Source organism: Montipora capricornis, chromosome 10 (genome assembly GCF_036669925.1).
Source record: "Montipora capricornis isolate CH-2021 chromosome 10, ASM3666992v2, whole genome shotgun sequence".
Classification (NCBI taxonomy): Eukaryota; Metazoa; Cnidaria; class Anthozoa; order Scleractinia; family Acroporidae; genus Montipora; species Montipora capricornis.
The window spans coordinates 18,898,941-18,909,387 of record NC_090892.1 but is presented as its reverse complement, the minus strand read 5'-3'; the positions used below and the strand labels follow the sequence as shown (position 1 = coordinate 18,909,387).

General features: G+C 37.6%; 1 pseudogene; it reads left to right on the top strand.

The window, feature by feature from the left end:
• LOC138018375 (uncharacterized) overlaps positions 1-9,860 on the top strand; it is a 20,917-nt pseudogene extending 11,057 nt beyond the window's left edge.
• The last annotated feature ends 587 nt before the right edge of the window (positions 9,861-10,447 follow it).

Genomic DNA, 10,447 nt, shown 5'->3' with positions numbered 1-10,447 from the left:
GTAACATGAGGAAAATGGCCTGCACTTAGTGTTACATTCAGTTTTTGAAACCATGCAGAACGTATTTTAGCCCAAAACTGAAAAGTGGGTATCAACAAGGCATGAGCTGTAACATTGACTGATTTCAATAAACCATGGTTTTTATGTGAATTTTTCAACAAATGTAAGGTTCTTGTAAAGGCAAGTCTTGTTTTCAGACCTTGTAAAATTGGTGAGCCGCATTTACACGCTCCATTTACTTAAATTTGCCAATTTTATTTTAGTTTTACAGTATGTACATATCTGCATGTTCCTATTGGGCAGAGACCTGTAGGTACATGTAATATGTAAACATTAATTAAAATACAGTGTACATGTATTCATTTGTGTCATCTTTTTTGTACCACAAAAAAAATACTGTTAGTAAAATATTATTTAAATGTATGTGTGGGCCTGATGGTATTTGTTGACACTTAATAACTTACTGGAGGATATGCACACTAATTATTACTACTATGTATTGTCACCCTACAGTGGATCAAATACTAACACACTGGTTTGCAACAATGCTGTTGTCATTGCGATACTCTTTTCATGAAGCTAAGAACTCAATTGAACTTGGTGAGTGCAGATAGATCCTAGTACATGTAAGAGCACTTGTCTAGTGTAAATTATTTGACATAATATTTGTCTCTAGATTGTCAAACTTTCCAGTTCTGGGGTTCTCAATGCCATTCGTGCTGGATGGGATTGATAGTTATATTTTTATTACCTTTCTTTTAAGTGTTATGTGTACCAATAAGAATAACAAAGTGCAAATATAATAACAAATGTATATACTTTTTGTCTCACTTTTAACATGGTCGCCATAGTCTATTTTATTGTCTCATTACCAACAGGGCCACCGTAGTCTTTTCTAAATGTAGTCATGCTAGTAGGCTTTTAGGTCATTAGGGTAAATTTGCATCAAATTATTGGACAAAGAGCAAAGCAAAATGTGCTGGAGTAAGAAGAAAGCTGATAATAAACCAAGTTCAAAAAAGCAAGGTTCTAATCTATGTCAATAATATTAATGTTTTTTCCTGGACTCAAGTTTCACTACATGTTTTTGTTAAAATTAATTTCAGGAAAGAAAAAGTTTAGCTTTCGTGGATGTGGATGGAAAGCCATTGACATGACAGTGTGGCCAAAAGAACATCGGGATTGGATATTAACAATTGACAACCTGTTCAATCAAATAAAATTATTTGGTGATGATTTCATGGTATACATGTATGATAAAGACAAGGGCACAAGTGTTGACAAGACTATTGAATCAAACCTTTTGGAGTATCACCATGATCAGTGGGAGAGTGAATACTTGCAGCAACAAACAATTTTTTCTCAAAAGGAAAATAATTTTAATACTCCTATGCAGAATCGTGTTCCCAAACAGCTTGACTTCATTAATGAACAAACTACCCCTGCAGCTGGAAGTGCCAAAGAAAACTCAACTAATGATGCTCCAAACTCCATGTGCATTAAGGCTGGTTCTTCCAAACAGCCAGTTGTCATTCATGAGGAAGATGGGGCTGGGCAAACAAGCAGTCCTAGCAATGACAGAGGACAACTGCTTTGCACTCAGTTAGCTTCAGCACTATCCACAGCTTCGACAAGAGCTGAACTGGCTGCTGTGAATACAGTAGTCCCACCAGTATCGTCTATCACTAGCTTCCCTGCCCCTTTACAAGCTCAGATAGCATACAATGATCCAACCTTTGTAGATCCCTTTACTCTGTTGCAACGTCCATGTGACACAGTTGTCACAACAGCAGAGAAACTTTTGAGTAATGAGAGAGGAAAGGGAAAATTTCCATCTGGTGTTGTGATCCAAGTCTTTGACCAGTTCTCAGAACAAGGTTTAAGGACTCTTCGAACATTCTGTACAATCACAGAAACAAACTATAAGGTGGCTGCAGAAGCTACTGTAGATGGCTTTCTGGACTGAATTGCATACCAGAAGAACTGATACTACTTCAAGAGGACCTCTGGAACCGACCAACATCAAGCCCAATTCTAAGATTTGATCGCAAATCCATTGATGTGATTTCTTTTTGTGACCTTGCTGAAGAACGGTACATTGACAGCTTTGTCATTGATGTGTGTATTAGCAAATATATTGAAGAAAGCACCATTTGTGGTAAAGAGAACACGATGTACTTCCCAACAGAATTTTTGCAATGGATGCAGGTTAATGACAAAGCTTTTAAAATTAGGAATTTGAAAGCAAGAGCTTTGCAGGTGGCAAGATTTGAAATTCTAGTGCCAGTCTTCATGGTAAACCATTGGGGGCTTATATATATCAATCTTACAAGTGGGCTGTTGTGTTTTGATGATGGGTTAGCTTCTCGGATGCCTCTAACAGCCCTTCCATGTGTCAAAGAGGCACTAGACCTCCTTCTTGAATCATATCCAAATCATCCATCCCTCCAAACAGAATTTTGGCACATGATTCAAAGTTTCAGGCGATTTGGAATGCCATCACAAGTTCCTGTTGATGATAAGATGATTGGAGTAGGTAGCTGTGGAATAGGAGTTATCATGGCTGCCAGAGACTTTATCAGAGAGGGCCCTGCAACTGTTGATAATATCAAGTGGCGATATTGCAACATGGATCAGCACAGAAAGGACCTGATGCTGCAAATCCTCAGGTGGGGTGGATGTCATTTGTAGAAAGGTTCCAGAATTGCCAACATTAAACCTGTATCTTGAGCTCTCGTGGGTAGAAGATACCAGGGGGTTACAGTTTATTTGCCATTACATGAACCAATCCTGTGCCCTCATGGGTAGCAGATACCTGAGGGTTACATGACTTATTTCTTCATCACATTCACCAATCTTGAGCTCTCATGGGTAGAAAATACCTGGGAGTTACAGATAACATGCCATAACAATTAATCAATGCTGTGCTCACATGGGTAGAAGATACCTGGGAGTTACAGATAACATGCCATAAAAATTAATCAATCCTGTGCTCACATGGGTAGAAGATACCTGGGAGTTACAGTTAATGTGCCATAAAAATTAATCAATGTTGTTGCTCACATGGGTAGAAGATACCTGGGAGTTGCAGTTAACATGCCATAAAAATTAATCAATCCTGTGCTCACATGGGTAGAAGATACCTGGGAGTTACAGTTAATGTGCCATAAAAATAATCAATCTTGTTGCTCACATGGGTAGAAGATACCTGGGAGTTGCAGTTAACATGCCATAAAAATTAATCAATCCTGTGCTCACATGGGTAGAAGATACCTGGGAGTTACAGTTAATGTGCCATAAAAATAATCAATCTTGTTGCTCACATGGGTAGAAGATACCTGGGAGTTACAGTTAATGTGCCATAAAAATTAATCAATGTTGTTGCTAACATGGGTAGAAGATACCTGGGAGTTACAGTTAACATGCCATAAAAATTAATCAATCCTGTGCTCACATGGGTAGAAGATACCTGGGAGTTACAGTTAATGTGCCATAAAAATAATCAATCTTGTTGCTCACATGGGTAGAAGATACCTGGGAGTTACAGTTAATGTGCCATAAAAATTAATCAATGTTGTTGCTCACATGGGTAGAAGATACCTGGGAGTTGCAATTAACATGCCATAAAAATTAATCAATCCTGTGCTCACATGGGTAGAAGATACCTGGGAGTTACAGTTAATGTGCCATAAAAATTAATCAATGTTGTTGCTCACATGGGTAGAAGATACCTTGGAGTTGCAGTTAACATGCCATAAAAATTAATCAATCCTGTGCTCACATGGGTAGAAGATACCTGGGAGTTACAGTTAATGTGCCATAAAAATTAATCAATGTTGTTGCTCACATGGGTAGAAGATACCTTGGAGTTGCAGTTAACATGCCATAAAAATTAATCAATCCTGTGCTCACATGGGTAGAAGATACCTGGGAGTTACAGTTAATGTGCCATAAAAATTAATCAATGTTGTTGCTAACATGGGTAGAAGATACCTTGGAGTTGCAGTTAACATGCCATAAAAATTAATCAATCCTGTGCTCACATGGGTAGAAGATACCTGGGAGTTACAGTTAATGTGCCATAAAAATAATCAATCTTGTTGCTCACATGGGTAGAAGATACCTGGGAGTTACAGTTAATGTGCCATAAAAATTAATCAATGTTGTTGCTCACATGGGTAGAAGATACCTGGGAGTTGCAATTAACATGCCATAAAAATTAATCAATCCTGTGCTCACATGGGTAGAAGATACCTGGGAGTTACAGTTAATGTGCCATAAAAATAATCAATCTTGTTGCTCACATGGGTAGAAGATACCTGGGAGTTACAGTTAATGTGCCATAAAAATTAATCAATGTTGTTGCTCACATGGGTAGAAGATACCTGGGAGTTGCAATTAACATGCCATAAAAATTAATCAATCCTGTGCTCACATGGGTAGAAGATACCTGGGAGTTACAGTTAATGTGCCATAAAAATTAATCAATGTTGTTGCTAACATGGGTAGAAGATACCTTGGAGTTGCAGTTAACATGCCATAAAAATTAATCAATCCTGTGCTCACATGGGTAGAAGATACCTGGGAGTTACAGTTAATGTGCCATAAAAATTAATCAATGTTGTTGCTCACATGGGTAGAAGATACCTGGGAGTTGCAGTTAACATGCCATAAAAATTAATCAATCCTGTTGCTCACATGGGTAGAAGATACACTGTACCTGGGCTTATTACAGCTCTACAAGTAAGCGTTTTTTGCTTCCTCAAGACTTTTATTGTGGTTTTTCTTTTCAACTATTGCACTATTTTAATTTCATTTTGCTTTACAGAATTAAAGTCAACCTAAGCTTGAATACTCACAAAAGTGATTGCATGCAACTCATTATTTTGTGGCCAACGTTATCAAAATTAAAGTTAAATTATTGTTTGAATGGCTGTAGTGATATGATTTATGTAGTTCAGAAATATTATATTTCGACGCATGGGTTCACGGATGGGGTTGATAATTCTTGTAATCTCGCAACTGATACTGTATTCTCTTGAAATGCATTTCCTTAAAATGTGTATGGTGTATCATGTGACTAATTTTACAATGTTCACATTAGATTTTTATTTCTTTAGATAGACCAGTGTGTGCAATCAGTTAGTCAAGAATTCCAGTACTCAATGCAATTCAAAACAGCGGTCGTTAATGTCAAGATAACTCAATAAATCAGGTAATAGTGTGTTTGATTGCTCTTGCTTGTGTATGGCATATCAATGCGTTTTATAATAATGTATTGTCCTATCAGATTGCTATTGATTTGGACATAATCGATTTTAGAAAGTCCTATCACCAATTTTTATGGATGTACGAAAAAATAGGCTATGCCAGATGAACTCGACTAACATACAGTCTAATACACATTTTTCCTAATGCTAAAGTATTGTACAGGTTGGGCCACCAAATCACATCTAATTCGCGAGTAGCTCTACTTTCTCCATAACCCACCACTAAATTGCTTCTACAAGAAATAGTGATTGCGGATGACTTTCCGTGGGCTTTGTTCTTTGCAGCAGCAAGAGCCGCTCTGGGATCCATATCGCTTAAGTTATCAGTAACTCTTTTCTCTCCATTCCAGTTTACTTGTTCTTCAAGAGTACATACATACATACATACATACATACATACATACATACATACATACATACATACATACATACATACATACATACATACATACATACATACATACATACATACATACATACATACATACATACATACATACATACATAACTTTATTTAGTAAAGCAGGTCAAGAGGAAAAAAAAAAAAGCAACTTTACAGCTGATGTGGACCTACTGTAATAAAATTAACAATACATACATATGGTAGTGATTATACTTTAGATAAATAAGATAAATAATCGCTAAAAATAAATAAAGCATAAAATATGTATTAATAATAATAAAAATCGGCATGCTTATTATAAACTACTGAGCTGTCTTTTTCAAAAGTGATATTCATAACAGTATGTTTTAACTGCTTCAGTCCATTTTTAAAGCCTGTTTGATTAGAAAAAGATCTTACACTATCAGACAGGGAATTCCAGGCGATTGCAGCCCTGTGTACAAAGGAATTACGACCGAGCTCAGTGTTTAGTCTATTAACTAAAATATTTAAATATCTCCTAAGATTATAGATCTTACAGTTCTTAACAACTTATGAATTTATTTCCTCTAAACCTAAATTATAAAAAGCCTTATGAGTAATCATTAAAATACGAAATTTATAAAAAATATTCAAGAGGCATCCACCCCGCTCTTGCTAAAATATCTTCATCAGTCATGCCCTTTGGCAACTTATGAATTAGTCTAGCAGCTCTAATATGTATCCATTCTAATTCTTTAAATGTGGAGGCAGAGCCCCAAACCACAGCCCCATAGAGGACACTTTGGAGTACAGGCTTAAAGTACAGAGTTTCTAGCATAGATTATACGTCTCAGCATTTTAACTTTACTATTGAATGACACACAAATTGATTTAATATGCTGAGACCAAGACAGTTTATCGTCGATGGTAACCCCGAGACAAGCAGTAGAGGATATGTACTGAATAAAATCCTCACCCAACTTCAGAGGTTTCAAAGGACCAATGAAGGGATTAATGCTCAAAATCATTGCCTCAGATTTACCCTCGTGAATAATCAGTCTATTCATAAGGCACCAGGTATACACCTGGTCAAGAACCTCAAGAACGATCTCATCAACAGTGTCACCTATTACATAAATTGTTGTATCGTCCGCATACATATATAACGCCCCTCTGTTAACATGATCTGGTAAATCATTTACATAAGTTGCAAAGAGTCTGGGACCTAATAAGGACCCTTGGGGTACTCCAACTTTAACAGGTCTTAAATCCGATCTTATACCATTAACTTGAGTCCTTTGCACACGGTTGGAGAGGTAATCATTGATCCAATTCCACATACTACCAATAAGTTTTTCAACAAGGATAGTGTGATTTACACAATCAACAGCCTTACGGCAACCACTGAATACCACTCCAACCTTGCGACCTCCATCCAACGCCCCTCCCCAAGCTTCACCAAGCTGCAGCAGAAGACTTCAAGTAGAATAACCTTTTCTAAAGCCCCGTTGCTTATTAGTTAAAATACTATTAGATAAAATATGATCATCAAAGGACTTACATACAACCCTCTCAAGCAGTTTTCCTGGGACACTAAGCAAAGATATAGGTCTATAATTATTAGGATCTAATTTGCTCCCTTTTTAAAAAGAGCAGTAACTAAGGATTCCTTCCACTGCTGGGGGAATCTACAACAATCCCTGCTCTTTTTGAAAACCTCAAACAACCCTTGTATCACAGAATCCTGAGCTAATCTAAGATCTTTAGGTGAAACTTGATCAGGGCCCACCGACTTATTTGGCTGAAGGGATTTGAGAACATCATTCTTGATCTCATCCCATGAAATAGAAAAATTTTCAATAGTCGGAGTAACCCTATTTATAAAACAAGTAGTGTCAATGGGGACTGGGTCTAAGTTCCTTGTAAGATTAATAGCAGTATCTAAAAACGACTTGTTCAATAAATCTGCTTTTTGCTCTTCATCAGTTATTATGTTGCCATCTGTGTCTTGTAATGGACCAGTTCTTGTGTTTGTGCTCTTACCAAGGATTTGGTTTGATATTTTCCAAAAATCTTTAGGAGTGGATGCATTATCTGCTAGCTTAATCCAATATTGGGCTTCAGCTTTCCTTAACATCTTTTTGACACTATTTCTTTTAATCTTGTACAGTTTCCATAGAGCATTATCATCAGGTTTTTCTTGCGCTGATTTCAAATACTTGTATCGTTCATTCATAGCCTTTCTGATCCCAATGTCAATCCATGGAAGCGATTTATTTCTAATCTTAACTTTCCTTCTTTTTATGTGAGAGTCTACAATTCGTTTGAACATAGTCTCCCAAAAATGAACACTGTCCTCAATTTCTTCAACAGAATTTACAATATGCCATGGGGCCTCCTCTAAGTCATTTTGTAGACTTTCAATGTCCATTGACTTATAATTCTTAACAGTGATTATCTTGGGCTTACGTTTATTCATCTTATTAGAAAATACTGCGTATGTAAGATGGTGATCAGAGATCCCCAAATCCAAAGAACCAGCTAAGATATTAGATGTGCGATGATTGGGGCTAACAATAATAAGGTCAATTAACGACTTAGACTTAGCAGTGACTCGTGTTGGTGATTCAATAAGATTTGAGTATCCAAAGCTGCCAAGTATGCTCTTCAGCCTTTTGCCAGCCTGGGATGAGTCCTGGGCTGAATGGGAATCACTTATCAAATTAGAGTTGAAATCACCAAGCAATATAACATTCTTCCTTTTAATCCAAATCCTGTTCAACAGGGCATGTAGGGAATTGAAGAAGGTAGTAGATTTAGGTGGACGATATAAACAGCCAATTAGGGTTGATTGGGAGCGAATTGTTATATTTAACCACACTGCCTCCAATTCTTGATCAACGTTCCAGTTCAAGTCCTCATAAACATTTAGACCCTCACGAAAATATATCACCACACCTCCTCCTTTAGATCCTGACCTATCACGCCTTGCTAGGTCATAACCTATTATTTTAATTAAATTGTTAGATATGTCATCTGTTAAATGAGTCTCAGTAATTCCCAGCACATCAAATTTGACTTCACTAAGTAGAAGGTGGATGTCAGCTAGTTTAGCAAGAAGACCGTTAACATTTATGTGCTTAATTGTCAGGTTCCTATTACCTAGAGTAGACCTAAGCATTGTGTACACATCAATTTCAGAATCTTGGCAATTGGCACGTACAGGCATTTCACTCGCAGAGGAAGTGGGTTGTAGATTTGTTAAACAGGCATTAGATTGTAGGTTTGTTAGGCAGACAGGACAGGTCCACTGCAATTACTGCAATTAACAATATTTTGTTTTTCCAGCGCAACTTTAAGGATGTTCAAGTCGAAGAGACGGTATGCCACTTTCCTTGCAGAAGGGCACAAAATAGAGGCTCGCCAATGTTGCTGGTTTCTGACAGCATTAGGCTGTGGGTTGTCAAGATCCCTAAGAAACTGTTTGAAGAACTTCGCTGGAACCATGTTGAACTCCAAGGACTGCCAATTTTCTATAAAAGATATGGGTGTGGTTTACGTATTTGAGATTTGCAAAACTTGTAATCTTCAAGGAATGTTTAAGTCATAAATTCCTGATATCAAATCGAAATTCTCGCATGCGGTCCCTATACATCTCGTGTAATTAAAAATCTTCTATGATTCGTTAAAGAAGCGGCAACCATTGCTCGAAATATAAAGAATGAATAATAAATGAAAATAAATGAATAATAAATGAATAATTTTGGCTTTCATGCAGGCTTTTACTTCTCATAACGACTGCAATCAATTGATAAATCTGTTAAATGTAGTGCTGATCACTCTTTAGGGGTATATTAAATTTAAGAGTAAACTTACTTTTATGCCGTTGGTGATGAACTCCATTGATGCGTTCAGTGACACCAACCAACCATGCTTTGTACTCGGCTTGTAGAACGGGAGATCTTAAAGACTGAGGATTTGTCAGGTGAACCGCTTCATCATTTTGATAAAATACCGCCCGCTTTGGGAGTGGCTTGTTCATATGGCGTTGCTCAAAGTGTTTCAAAAGCGCTTGAAATGTTTTTAACTTCTTTGAGCATTCGTCACAGCGTAGGTATAAATCAGCCATGTTGAACGTCACTGATGATCTCGCTCGAAGTTGCATGCGTATCGTGTTTCTCTTGGCATTGTAACCAATTAAAAATGTTCTCTTTATTGTTGAAAAACAATTGCCTCGTGTTATATTAAAATCCCCCTTATTGCATTTCCTGTGCCACGAGGCTCGTCCATCAGTTCGCCGTCAACTTTTTTCGTGTTTACTTACGATGGAATCTACCCTGGGCACCAGAGGTTTTTCTCGCGTGCGGCGGGAAATCGGCCGTAGGCCGAAGCCACGAGCGGCGAAGCCGCGAGAAAAACCTCTGGCACGGAGCGGTGCTTTTTACCGTCCCCGTTGACCTTTTTTATCGGATTACATTTATGCCAATCACATGGACGTCATCTCCGGATAAACAAGTACATGAAATTCCCCGCTGTCGTAACTCCTTCATATGGCATTCGATTAGGGCATTCAACGGGCAAACAACAATCACAATTGCACTTTTCGGATAGTCGCAGTATCCCATTTGGTTAAGACGTAAACAAAGACCCGGAATAAGCTGAAACAACAACGATTTACCGGAACCGGTTGGCAAGACAGCAAGAACGTCCTTGCGTTGAATAAAATTAAATACCCCACTTGTCTGCACATCACTTAACTTCTCTACACCGTCAAAACTTTCTAGTACATTGCTTATACTTTCCTTCAGTGCCT